At 34.8% G+C, this 15,189-nt stretch overlaps 1 pseudogene; it reads right to left on the reverse strand.

The window, feature by feature from the left end:
* LOC129883546 (uncharacterized) overlaps window positions 1–14,425 on the reverse strand; it is a 122,965-nt pseudogene extending 108,540 nt beyond the window's left edge.
* Window positions 14,426–15,189: the final 764 nt, after the last annotated feature.

A 15,189-nucleotide genomic window follows, 5' to 3' on the forward strand; every position in this document is an offset into this window, starting at 1 on the left:
TTCCCTTGATAGGAAGATGACCTAATTTGAACTTGAAATGTCACTTTTTATTGAGGTAACGTCCCAATTTATCCCTTGAAAGGTGAACGACCTAGTTTGAATTTGAAATGTCACTTTTTAGGGAGGTGATGTCCCAATGTGTTCTTTGAAAGGTGGGCGGCCTAATTTAAACTTGAAATGTCAATTGAAGGGGTGTGACAACCCAATGTGTCTCTCCAAAAGGCAGATGACCTAATTTAACTTGATATGTCACTTGAACGGATGTGACATCCTAACGTTTCTTTGAAAGGTGGATGACCTAATCTGAATTTAGAGTGAATGGTGGATCACAAATTTTGCAATAACAATGTTAGTAGCAACGACAATATAAATTCAACATAATCTATGCAAACGTGTCCTTATATGAACATTGAATGAGGTAATGATCCAATGTCTTACTTAGAACAAAATAACATCCTGAATCTTACAAAAAATGTCAATTTAAAAGAACTAACAAATCAAAAAGTGTTATTTTGAACGACATGAGAAACCAATTCGAAAAATGTGTCAATTTGGACGGCATGACAAACTAGTAAAAAAGTATCATTTTGAATGGCATGACAAACCAAATTTTAAAAGTAACATTTTGTATGAAATAACATATCAACTTTTAAAATGTGACATGTTAAAGGGTGTAACGATCAAAAACATGCAATACGAACAGTGAATGGTCAAAGAAAATTCCTTTGACAAGTATTAAAAGGAGGGTATCAACCCATTTTATTTTTCAAACAAGGAAACATAGCTTAACTATAGTTAGCAACAACAATAGTATTGCATAGAAAATTTTCACCAATGCTTTATCATTCAATCGAGATTTAATTCGAGGTAATTCCTTTGAATTCAAATAGTACATCAAATGTACTTAAGTGAGGACAAGATTTGTTCATCTTGCCTCAAACAAAGGCTTTGAACTAGGCTCAATATCATGTTTCAAGTTCTCTCACCAAAAGGAAAGCCTTAATTTGCACACATTTAAAGTATTTTGATTTGAGGACATTTTGTAGAGTACACTCACACTCCAAATAATATTCAATGCATGTAATTGTGATACCATAGAAATCACCTTTATGCAAATATCCACTAATGTGAGAATGTTTGAAATAAAATCCTATAGGACTTATTGTCGGCTAGTAATGTAGGCTTAGGGAAGAGTAGGATAGTCATTTGGGATAAAAATGACTTAATTCCTTCTTGAGCATTGCACTGAATTTATGCTTTCAACATTTGTTACGCCTTTATCTCTTGATCCTCATTGTTGTCCCTTCTTTGTGTACTTTTGACTTCTTTTGAAGATTAACTTATCTGGGATTTTTTTTCATCATCTTTTGAAGTTTCTCCTATTTGTTTGTAGTGTTCTTCTTCTTTTGTTGCAATTTTGATTGCTTGAACTTATTGGAAATTTTCAACTTTATATTCTTTTGAGGTCATCCTTGCATCCTAAACATTGAAGGACTTTTCAACTTTTTTCTTTGACAACTTCAAACTTTGAATCTTCTTTTGTAACTCACACATCTTCAGTACGCTCAAAAAGGTCAGACCAAGATAGGGATAGTACGTACAAGCACTTAGAAAAGGTAAAGGCTAAAACTATGGTTTCTTAAAGAAAAGACTTAAGGCTCAAAGTGGAGGCATACTAAGGAGTAATGTCATTAGGAAGGCTTTGAAAGGCACAAACGGGTCAAAGAAAACCTACAGTCATTTTTCAAATCAAGCATCACACAGAATTTCACCTCAATAACATTCAAGCCAAGTTCTAGATCACAATGAAACACAATTGAATTTAATTCAAAACTCACCGCACAAGGCACATGAAACAGTGAAGCTGGCTTTATTTTTATCTTGAAAGCATGCAAGAGAATATTTTCATATGTAACAAATGAATAAAAGGTACCAAAAGAATATATGATTTACCACAAAGTCAGTCCTCTCCTTTGTATTGGTTGCTCTTTAATATGCACACTCTAACTGCGTTGGCACCAACTAAGTCAAAAATATGATTCTAACAAATAGATTTTTTTTGAATAAAGAATACCAAACCCTATAAGGGTTGCCTATGTATCTCATTTGGATGAGAATCAGGTATGCGTAGTTTGTGCCAGTATGACACATAATATGTGTTTTGAAAAGAAAATATACTTTTGGAAGAAAAAAATAGAATTGAGAAACCAATGAGTCACATTGAAGGGCGGACAACCCAATTTAAGAAAATGTTAAACAAAAACTCTTTTTTTAAAATAATAATAATAAAAATCTAAGATAAAAAATTAAAGATATCTACTAAATATAACATCATGTACAAAAATTAATATAAAGATATAGACAAACTCAGAGTGATGCCTCGCAAGTCTGGTGTTTAAGTGCAGCCTTGGTTGAAGTTTTGAGAATTTTCCTCAAACGTTTTGCCCCGTTTTAGCTTAAACAAACTCTGATATTCAATGTTGTAGCAAATGTCTTCTTGTAAAATATTTTGTGATCTTCTCAAAACATTTGCCCCAATTTCTGTTGTAAAATAATGGAAAGCATATTGGGAACATGACCTAGCTATAGTGGAACCTACGTATCTCATTGAAGCAGGAATCAAGTCAAACATAGTTCCAATCATTGATTAGGCAGCCATAATTTTGGAAAAGACAACTACAACTTTTGACTAATAGGACACAACTTTTGACTAAGCAGCCCCAACTTTTGACTATACAACCACAACTTTTAACTAAGGAGCCACAACTTTTGACTAAGCAGCCACAACTTTTGACTAAGCAGCCACAACTTTTGACTAAGAAGTCGTAACATTTGACTATACAACTGCAACTTTTTACTAAGCAGCCACAACTTTTGACTATATAAGCATAATTTTTGACTAAGTAGCCACAAATTTTGACTATACAATCAAAACTTTTGACTAAGCAGTCGCAATTTTTGACTATACAACCGCAACTACATGGATGTTTTGACAATAAAATCATTTTTTTGGAAATGGACCCAAAATTGGGTCTAAATGAGATTGTGGGACCAGTAATGGAAATTCCAAAAATGACTCCGTAAAAATGTTCTAAATATATTATTGGTGGGACACAAATCTTTCCTCAAAATAACCTAAATCAGCCCAAGATTTAAAATTTCCATTAAAGCCCTAACTAAGCTTTGGCAGCCCCTTTAAGCAAGAAATTACCTAAATTTGATGATCTTCATGCTTCCCCTAAACTACCAACACATATAAACAACTCACACAACCCACTAGACTTGGAACCGCCAAAAATGGAGCTCCTAAAATCAAAGAAAGAAAATGGGGAAATGGCTGAGTTTACGTCACTGGTCTTAATAAAAATACCAATGAATTTCTCTTTGTGAATGCAGAAAAAGAGGTCCATGAATGCGGAGGCTAAGGACTCAAATCTCCATGAATATAGAGGTACTTCCACAAACATGGAGGCTAAGCCCTTACTACTCCATGAATGAGGCATCGGCCTCACGAACGTGAAGGCCAATCTGGTAGGCCTTCACAAATGTGTCCCTTTGCCCGTGAACGTGGTAGATTCTTGATTTTAGAGTATAAATAAAAGAATTTGATTGTAATTTATTTAGCATCTTTTCTTGTCTATTGGTCTCATAATTCTGAGAAATTGGTGTGGTTTTGGGTTATCTCGGGTTCGTCTATTGCGTTCAATTAATTTTTTTCTTGTTGAGTGGAATTCAGTATCAAACAAAAGGAATTGGAAGTTGGGATGAATTATGAAGAAGAAAAGTGAATTTGAGAGTTTTCTCTTAGCCTGAGTTTTCGATTATCATTATTCGACTCGAGAAGGTGCCTGTAGGTATGGCGGAGCTTGCAGGCCTAACTTTCTAATCTTTTCATTCCCTTAGGTTTTTTCTATCCTTTGACTTTCAAGGAAGAAAGTCCTTTTAGTAGTAGATGTTGTAATGACCCTCAAGGTCATTTTTGACTTTCTCCAATATTTTAAGCATTTAAAACTTTCCTATAGTAACTACAAGTCATGTATGACTTGTTGGCACTGACAGCTCGGTCGTCTAATCATTCGTTTAGGGTTTATTCCTAATTCCTTATTTGGAGCTCTTATAGTTTGAATGGCTGACTTCGGTCAAAACTCTAGGAAAACGATTGCAGAATAAAATCTTGTTGATTTCATCAGCTCTAGAATTGTCATTTTAGGCTAGAACCATGCTCGGATCTAGTCCCGAGCATTTCAGTACAAGTTTAAGCAATTAGGCATTTTAGACTTCAAGCTTTAGTCTAAGGTTGAATTCAGTCAATATTTTGAGTAAACGCACTCGAATTAAAATTCCATTAGCGCAATTAGCTACGGAATGTCAATTTTGGTCTAGAAGGACCTTTTGTTTGGGTCCCAAAGCTTTTGGTCCCATTCCAATCCCTTTTATGGTTTTTAGTTTAATATGACGCATGGGTATGGTACCCACTTTATGTCAAGATAACCTAGGATGAAAATATTCACTACGCCATTGAATCTAGAACGTCGAATTTAGTGGGGTAATCTAGTCTATTTGCATTTTCAGGATTCCAAATAAATCTTGAGCACCCCATTAGAGGCTTGGCCTTTTCCAAAACTCAGCTGATATGGATAAGTTTGGTGCCATCGCTAAAGTGACCCTTCATCGCTAAAGAGACTAATGCATCACTAAAGCGATGGCTGGCCCTACGTGCTTGTCTCTTAAGCGACGTGGCCTATGCTTTAGCGACCTGTTGTGTTAGCAAAAGTGAGGACTGCCTCTTTTGAGATATTTGCTTAAGCAAACTTTGGTTTCACTTTTATGATACTAGAGGGTCATTTTCAGACCCGTGTTCAGCCTCTTTCCTTAAAATTCAAAATATGATTTCTTGAGAGTGGGAGAGATTTCAAGTCGTGGATGTTCATGGGGATCTTGGCTACATAGAGGAGTGTTTAGTGAGATTCAGAAAGCATTAGTGAGGTAAATTTCTCCCCAAAGGGGCTGCCCAAGCTTAGTTAGGGCTTTAATGGTGAAATTATGTGTTGGGTTATGTTCTCTCATTTTGAGCATTAATTTGTTCCACATTTTGGGTTACAAGCTCAATAATGCGTTTAGAACCTTTTAACAGAGTCATTTCCGAGATTCTTATTGCAGGTCCCACAATCCCCCTTTTTTGACCTGATTTAGGGCATCTCCAAAAAATATGAATTTGGTGTCAAAAAGTTTGTATTGACGAGATGATCAACATTTTTATAGTGCAGAGGCAATTAGAGTCATTTTTAGATTAAAAGCTATCGAAAAATGGACTTAGAGTGCGCGTGTTCGACTTCGAAGTAGGCTATGATCTCCTTTCTTTTGATTGATCTTTATAAGGTATTATATAGTAAAAATTACTTGTGGTTTGGATTGTATATGATCAGTTAGGATAGATTCCTAGTTTCTTGGTTCTTTGTCTCAGTGTGAGCCTTAGGCTAGGTTGCCTTTATGAGACTTTCAGTCTAGTTGGTAAGATTAATGATTATGGCTTAGTTGGCATTGATTAGCCTATTTTAGGTGACTTGACTAATGTTTATGATGATTGGTGGAGTTGTGCCTCAGAATTGATTTTAGGTTGATGCTTAGTTGATGTAGTTGTGGTTGGCGGGAGTTTCTGAGACTTAGTGTCCTCCCCTATTGTAGCAGTTATTTTGATAGCCTTGGTGTAGCAGTTTTTACCCAACTAAGCTTGTGAATTTTTGTTGGATCTCATTTCTAGATTTAGAGTTAAAATCCCCTATGATTTATTATGATATTTGGTAGGGCTAGCTGTAGTTGTTGAGGTTGTTTTCCTAATTTGATCTGGAGGTATTGATTAACTAATTGCGCACCTATTTCCCTCATTTCCTCCTCCTTGTTACCTAATTAGGGTTGAGTTCCCTTTTGGGCCTTGTGGTTGAGTTTGAGTAGTAGAGTAGAGCTTTAGGCCTTGATTAGAGGTCGGTTGCATTTGTTAACCCTATTTTCATGCTCTAGAGGGTAAGGTGCATGTGGCATCATTATTGTATGTGATTGTGTATGTTATTTGGGTGCTGGTGATGGCATACATTGCAATAGATCATTATTTTTTCACTGATATAGTTGACCCCGGTGCATACATTGGTTCTTGGCATTGATTTGAGAAAGCTAGGTTGTAATCCAAACTATTTTATACTAATTTTCGAATTGGAGTCATACTACCTTTATTACTACTATTTATAGTGTATTGGAGGTATTGAGGATATGCTCATTTAATGATATTGATTTGAGGCATCGAGGATGCGCTCATTTTATGATACTGATCGGGCGTAGAAGTTTCTAACCCTTTTTATATTGATTTGACTATTTACCATCGGTCACCGCTATAGAGTTGATTTGTGATTATCAGACATATAAATTGATACATATTTATATTGATATAAGACCTAGATCGGGACCATGCAGATATATAGAGACGCTCTCAATTCCCTATGGCGATCCCAAAGAGGTGCATGGGTCCTACTTCCTAGCTGGGATGGAAGTAGGTGTATACATCTTGGTATAAGGCATTTGGCACTGATAGCACTACTGATTTTACTACATGACTTTCATTCATATATGCATTGCCTATCACTAGCATAGTTGTGTGTACCTATCGGTAGTATGGTATGTCGTGTGGGTTTACCAGTTTGTGAGTGAACTTCTTGGGCAGACAAGAGATCGGGAGGTATTGTCTTACTATTTGCAAACTTATGGCTATATAAAGGGTGGTCTCTTGTTTGAATGTAGTTACTGCCCTTGTTCTTGTTTATCTATGTTTTTGTGTAGGGATTTAAATGCTACGGTCTTTTGGGCCTTTATGTGATATTTGTGTTTACTTCTGTTAGTAGGTTGTCACTTAGTTGTCCGCATTTGTAGTGTGTCGTCGTGTTTAGGTCTTGGGTTGGTGCCACCATGTACGTCCTTTATTTCCTTGCTTGTTTTCTATCTTCTCTCTATTTCTTATATTTGATGATTCTTTTTGCAGCCTTCCGTATTATTCTTGTTCGTTACTTGTGTTGTATACTCCTTGCTTATATGTTTTTTATACTTTCTTTATCTTTGGAGCTAAGTCAGCCGATGCTTACTAAGTGCAACTTGTTGGTACTCATACTAAACTTTTGTACCCTGCAGATCATAGTACGGGTGTTCACTACTGATTTGGATATCGTGCAGGTAGCTCTTGGATTTTGGAGACTTAGGTGAGCTCTTGGTTTTAGAGTTGCCTATCTCCCTTCATTTTGGACTTTGACTAGTCGTTATTTTGTATTCAGAGACAGCCTGTATTACTATTACTATTATGGTTTCTGTATAAACCTTGTACTTCCTTATTTGGCTTAGTAGCTCGACTTTTGACTGATACCAGGTGTTGGGGTTATCTTGTTGTATTGTTCTCATTCTTCTTTTCTTCTCATTATTGTCATTAGTAATATTATTATTATTTGGTTATTTCCTTCCGCTGTGATATTCCATTGCCTATTATTCCAGACTGTGGGGTTATGCTTACCTAATAGTGGGTTGATAGTAAGTGTCATCATGACATGAGAAATTAGTTTATGATAGTCTATCAACAGTAAACTATAACCAACCTCAAGGTCAAAACTGCACACGAACCACTAAACTGGGGATTTTCTGTTCTAGGATGCCTCCAAACGATGTCCCTCTATCAATTTATTAAAGAAGATATCAAAACAAAGTCAATAATACTCATATTACTATAATTAAAAAACAGAACCAAAATCGAGCTAAAATTCGACACTAGGACCCCTACACAAAATTAAAAAACCAACTCCGTCATAAGGTTCCAAATAATTCAAGGAACTTGTGTCCTAAAATGGGCACATTTCGAGCACTAGAAGAGCTCAAAACAACCCCCACCAATTTCAAGCCCTAGAAAAGTCAAAAATGCAAGGAAACAATGAATTTACGTGATACATAAAAGATTTTTAGGATGAGGAAAGGTTTTAGAATGTCCCCGCAAGATTTTTCAACCCACTAGAACAAGAATCATCGAAAAAGAAAAAGAGGAGCTCTTAAGACCCAAAATTACTGACTTTCGAAATGGGACTTAGATGTTGGAAACTGGCTTTTAATTTTATTGAAGCCAGTGAAATTTCCCTGCGCGATCGAAGGACCTAATTCCATGATCACGAGACCCAAACAAAATGACCTTCACAATTATGACATTTATCCCTACGATCACGATGACCAAGGGGACCATCCTTCACAATTGCGGCCCCTGGATCGCAAACAGGAAGAAAAAAGATTCCCTGCAACAACAGTTCAGCCGGTACTGAACTTTTGGGAAATGGGGTTTCTTCCGATGAGGGCCTAGAATTCATTCAGAACCTCGTGAATGGAAATAGACTATGCTAACCAATGGAAAATGACATTCCAGACTCAACAGAATTGATAAATTTTCTAACGGAGGTCATCTCATTAAAATATTGACCAAAATCAACAATTTTGAAAGAAAACACTTAAAGCACACAAACAGCCTAAAACTCATTTCGAGCACCTCATGAATCAAATCAAAGGTCGTTCTAGACCAAATTCAGCATTTCTATCACAACCCGACCTAGGGCCTAGTCGTAACATGGCGATCGAAACCCCATAGGGATCCAACTAAGCCTCTTGTACATATCATAAGCATACATAAGGTAAAATATAAAAGCAGAAACATCATAAGAGAGTCTAAGCCATGTATAAAAATCTAAAAAAAATATTTTATAACAATATAGACTCAAATATATATCCAACTAGATGCCTCGAAACATGAGTATGGGCGGGGGATAAGACATGTCCCTAGCTCACCCTCAATATACAACATAAGCAAATGTCCTTTGAAAAGAAAGTAGTAAGTAACTTGAAAGTAGTCCCCGGTCAATGAGGACTCACTACAACGCCTTCGATTAGAGGATGCCTACTAGTTATGTGAACGATAAGGATATTCAACCTCAACTCCTACATTATGAGACAATGTACGCAAAAAGTATGCATTAGTACGTTGGAATGTACTAAGTATGAGGGCGTGATATGCAAAGTAAATTATGGAAATGCAAGGGTCAAGTAAATCACATGATAAGATGGAATACATAAAGTCATGAGAAAATCATATTGACCAAAGCATTTAAAACATAAGTTCAAGTCGTAACGTACTTAAGAAATCATACATATGTAGGATAGGAACCATAATCGACAATAAGACCATGCGAGCTATAACATTGAATCCGATGATACCCACATCGAGAAGGAGGAGGCTACTTTTACTATAAGAAATAAAACTTTTTGTGGCTATTAAATAATTTTGCCACAATAAAAGGTCATCTGTGGCGACATAATTCGTCACAATATATAAACAAATATGCCATAAAAAATAATAATTTACAACACAAATATTTGGAAAGTCGCTCCTAAAATATGATGTTTAGTGGCGACATAGTTGCCACAAAAACTTATACGCTAACGGTGGCAACTTTTATGTCACTATTAAAATATGACCTTTAGTGGCGACATAGTTTCCACAAAAATTTATTAGGTAACTGTGGCAATTTTTATGTCGCACCTAAAATATGACCTATAGTGGCGACATAGTTGCCACAAAAACTTATAAGCTAACTGTGGCAACTTTTATGTCGCTGATAAATACTGATATTAATTTATAGCATCTCCTATCGCTGCAAAAAAGTATAAACTATTAGCATCAAGTATTATGTCGCTGCTACACTTAATTAATTAACAGCCGCAAAATCCACTAAATATCGGTGGCAACTTTTTTGTCATTGCAAAAGGTAATATTCATCTCATTACTAAAGAACAATATTTAGTGTTTTAAAATCAAATTCTCTAAAATTAGTGTATATATAGATATTAAAAACATCTACTATATAGTATTTAACAAAATTAGAACAAAAGCATTTTCGAGTACGTACATATTAGCTAGTACTTCAGTTATCATTGTATCTATATACATATGATAAAAAGAAAAAAATTCGTGTATGCATATACATATATATGATCGAAAAGAAAAAACTTCCATTGCACGCCTTTAAACTACTTTTTGATTGGGCCCCATTGCATAAAAACCTTGTCCCTGAAAATAGAAAAACAATATCAACGTTCTCGAATGATTTCAATGTCTCAAACTATCTTTCATAGTATTCCTTTTCTACAGTAATTAGTAAATAAATAGTCAAAAAAGGACTGAGGGTGTTAAACATAAGACCTTTTCATACAACTTCTATTGAGTCCTAATTTAACATCAAACAGTACTTAGTCTACAAAAAAGGAAAATTACCACTTTTTTCCTTGCCAAGAACATGTTTCTTGGGATGTTACTCTTCATATCCCAACCTAAAATCTTAACTTTTCTTTATACTTCACAACATAAAGTAACATCACATAAAGCAGCAATTTTTTGTAAATAACAACTAAAAGAAGTAGAATTTTGACTCAAAAAATGGAAACACATAAACTAAAAAGTTTACAAAATCAAAATGTGACACAGAGATATTAATGAAGAGGAATCCAGAAAAACCAACAACAAGAAAATTGAGCAAACACAAAAAAGCTCCAATAATCTTCCACCTAAACCAAGATAAGCTTTCCCAAAAGTGTCCTCTAGATAATGATGAGGTTGTTGATAGCTTATCAGAAGCCTTCACGAGTTTCAGTAAAGAGATAACACAAAAAACTTCCAACAATCTTCCACTTACTGTTGATAACTAAAGTAGTTCTTATTGGCCATAGGCCATAGCTTTGTTGGATTCGGCATCTCTAAAGCCATGGAAAGCTTTCCAAAAAACATTTCAGTTGTTGTATTTCTCTAATAACTAGTTCAACTTTCAATGTAACTATTTTCTACACTAAGGTAATAATTTATTATATTCCAAAGGAGCAAGACAAAGTACCTGTTGCATTCTAGTCATAATAGCAACCATTTGTTCTTGGAACATCTTGTCTACTTTGACTTTCATGTGTTTATGCTCCTCTTCCAATTTTTTCTGCAAATTTTCTTTCATATTCTTTTTTAAATCAACAGTCCTTTGTTCACATTTTTCCTGTAGCTTTTGATCCATATCAGTTTGCATCTCTTGACGAATACTTTCCATTGCCGAAGATACACTTGCCTCTATGTCTGCCTGATGTAGTTGAGTCTTTTTAGGAGGCTTCTTTCCATATCCTTTTCCCTGAACATAGCCTGATCTCTCACCGAGAATCGATGATAAAATCTTATCCCTAGTCATGGGATGCTCGATCTTTTCAGATTGTTGTTCAACAACAAGTTGTTGAAGCTGACCCTACAATAACATTTAATTATTTCACCAAAACATAACGTACATATTGAAAGTAACTTTGGACTTTCTTTGGTCCAGCTTTTGGACTTCTTCCAATGCAAATATGTATTCCGAAAAGCAAACTTCCTTGCAGATACATTGTTCAAATGCAGTCATATGATTGAACATACACAACATTTCTATAATTTTCAGCAACTACCATAAGAAACTATGGGTTACATCAAGTTGGACAAGCTAGGGATGGCAAGTTTTAGAAGAAGAAAACTAAAGAGGATCAAACAACCTCCTTGTACTCTTCTTACAACTTTAGTGTTCTAACTTCTTCTTCTTCAATTTGGATATCTCTATTTCATAGCTATATCTACTTTGAAGATTTAATAGTTAGGACCTTTGTAAAGGGGAGAGTCTACCTTGTTTATAGATTTCCTAGACTAAACAACTTATCATTAGAGATAAGGACTAGAGTAGGTATTTGTTCTTTGTTTCTGCTGTGCAGGTACATTGCAACCCTGTAACACTTGATACAACACTTGGAATTCCTCTCTTGTTTGCTTCCATTGTACAGGTAAATAAAGTGCTACATCACTTGATAAGTTTGTTGTGGAATTGCAACATATATCTAGAACCTACAGGTTGATTTAGCATGGTACAATAGAGTGGATTACTACATCAACATCTAAGTTTACTGTAGAGCTACAGCATCAAACAAAAAATACCTCAACTACACAACCATGTACACATCTACAATACAACCATCCTTGTAACCTTCAGCATCCAATAACCTGCAATACCTTACAGCAGTCATCCTCATCTTTACCTTCAGAACTTACAGAAATATGGGGTAGAAACTGCAGCTGCAGCTAAGTCCTCAATGGTGTTCTCATTCCATGTCTTCAAGGGTGTTCATTTTCATAGACAAAGCAACTTTACAGCTGATGTTTTGCCCTAACACAACCACAAATCCAAAGAAGAAAGATTACATATTGAAGTAGACAAGGTGAAAATGACTATCTTGAGAAGAAGTTGTCTCCAAAACAAAAAAGAAAGTAACTTGTAGTAGATTAAAAAGATAATAAGGTAATGGATTTAGGGAATTAAATGAATCTGTTGGGATTGCGGATCCAACCATACACGTTTTCCATTGACATTTTTACGTGTATGCTGAATCTCCCAGACTTTATCTGGTGTGTCTTTTTCTCCCGATTCAGGATTTCTCTACAATATAGTTCAATAAGAAAAATATATATATAAGAAAATAATCATATAAATAACAAGAAGTATATGTAATTATAGAAGAACAAATGTGTTTTCACCGTAGATTCCTCTACTTTTGCAAATGATCGTGTCCCACAAGAATGCTTAGTTATCTGTTTTTCTCTATTTTTTTGTTTCTCTCACTGACAACCTATACTAAGTCAAGAGATCAGAAAATATTTATGCTAGTGTAGATAGCTACTGCAATATTTCATGTTGTCCATGCAAGCATATGTCTAAGATTATAGAGTGGAAAACAATGTTTTGATTATAATGAAGTTACCTTGAATTTGTCACTGCCAAAATACTTAACTAGGTATTTCCAGTCTTCCAACTCAACATCCTCAGGTCGATGAGAAAATCTTTCTTCATCAGTATCATAGGCAGAGTAAGAATTATGCAATCGAGCTTTCCATGCCCTAAAAAGTCTTTGCATAGTGCTTATCACAAAGCCTTGTAACTTATGTTCTCACAGTCCACCACAAACTTCAAATTTGTCCTAAACACATTATAATATTAAAATTGATAAATTAAGTAATTTAAAGGCAATACAAAATGGAAAGTAATTTATTACCTTAACCTTATACCACATTGGTTCTCCATGTTTTAAAACAATCTTCTGCCAATTTCCATTTCAGAATGAGATACTGCTCCTCATGATCAAGCCATAGTAATTAACAATATCTCTAGTACCAGAACTCACAGCTCTATCAATGTCATCTGAAATAATTATATTGATTTTTCCTCCATACTTGATTTTAATATCAACCTTCTTAGATTTATATTTTCCTCTTCCTCTCTTTTTATTGATGCGAGAAACTGCAAAGCAATAATATTGTTTAAAGCACAATATTGTGTTCTGAAAAAAGCAGCCATATGGTGATCTTGAGAACTATATGCAATCATGACATCTTAGCATCTCCACTAAAAGCTTATAGATTCAGGATTTTCGTTGTTGTATTTTTCATGAAGAGTAAGCTTAGAACCAATCTCACTCTCGTAAGGTGGAATAATGTACAAACAGTTTCACTTTAGTTCATAACGAGGTAGTTATATATATATATATATATTGAAAGGCCAAGAAGGTTATGTACCACAAACTCAAAGATAAGGTAAATGATTTCTATTTGATCCCCTAAAGAAAAAGGAATAACAGACTTTTCATGTTGAAAAACATCTATCTATAACCAACTATCCTCATCTTTTTTCAACTTAAAGCTACATAAAAGTTTGAGTTTATATATTTTAAGAAATAGATCAAAAGAAGATTATTAAATAAGTGTCTATATCCGCACCCAAGAAAGAACGAAACTAGTTAAGCCTCTGTCAAGTATAAAAACTAGCAGATGAAAGGAACTAGAAGAACTAGAAGAAGAGAAACTGCCAACATTTCAGGTTAATTTACCTTGCTACAGAACGCCACTCATTAGTCTATTAGATCTTTGAAAATTTAAATTTCCAGAACCAGTATTTGCAGTTAAATTTAGTCAAGAACCAAGACCAGGCACAGACAATCCTACACTACTAGCTAGGGATGTAGACTAACCTGAACCAGTTTCAACCTCCGAAGAAGGGCGTATACTTTCTTCTAGAGTTCTGGATAATTGTGTCTCTAGAGATGTTATTTGGATAGGGTCATTTGATATTTGTCTTATCTGCTGAGGTCCTTGCCTTGGGTTAGATGATTGTTCTATTTGCAGAGGCCCTTTACTTGGTGGTATTTGTGGCTGAGATACAGTTCCAAGACTTTCTCATACTTGAAAATTTCCACGTCCAGTTCTTATACCTCATCTTCCACTTTTACCTCGTCCAGTTCCTTTCATTTCCTTCAACATGATTAAAAAGGAGAAGCATAAGATTCAGAAATTAAAGATGCTAAAACATATGTCTACCAGCTAAAGAAAAAATCAATTCATAAAATAACGTATTAGATCAATAAATTAAAAAAATGTGCGATATTTTGCTAACAACTATAGCTTCATAGATAGAAATGTAAGACATTGATTCAACATAAAATGCTGATTCTATTTATAAAGTTACAGCTACAAGCATTATGAATTAATTTCATGTCAACCTAATCAAAATAAAATACAGAAAACTTATCAAAACAAAATGTAGACAGATATACAGTCGTCTCTGTTAAGCAATCTTCAAAAGGATGTATCATTGTCCTCTCCATCATTATCATCAATTAACTCTTCTTCACTTTCTTCATTTTCGGATACATCTATATTATTTTCATTAATAAAATCATCCTCCTGATTTTCTTCATCATTAGTACACAAAATAGTTTGTGGTTCAATATCACCCCTATGTAAAGGCACCTCAATTTCAATTTCCTGGTCATTGGTACACAAGATATTACATTCCACTTCCTCTTGATAAACTTCTTCATTTATTAATTCTTCTTCAACTTCAGGCATATTGAAAAAGTCATGAGGATTTGTCATTACAACAACGAGCCAATCTTTATCAATCGTGTCATTCAAGTAACAAACTTGTTCAGATTGAGATGCCAGCACAAATGGCTCATTTGTATTCAAAGAACAATGAGTATTCACACTTGTAAACCCATAACTGTCAATCTTATATCCTCTTC

The sequence above is a fragment of the Solanum dulcamara genome, chromosome 3 (genome assembly GCF_947179165.1).
Source record: "Solanum dulcamara chromosome 3, daSolDulc1.2, whole genome shotgun sequence".
Classification (NCBI taxonomy): domain Eukaryota; kingdom Viridiplantae; phylum Streptophyta; class Magnoliopsida; order Solanales; family Solanaceae; genus Solanum; species Solanum dulcamara.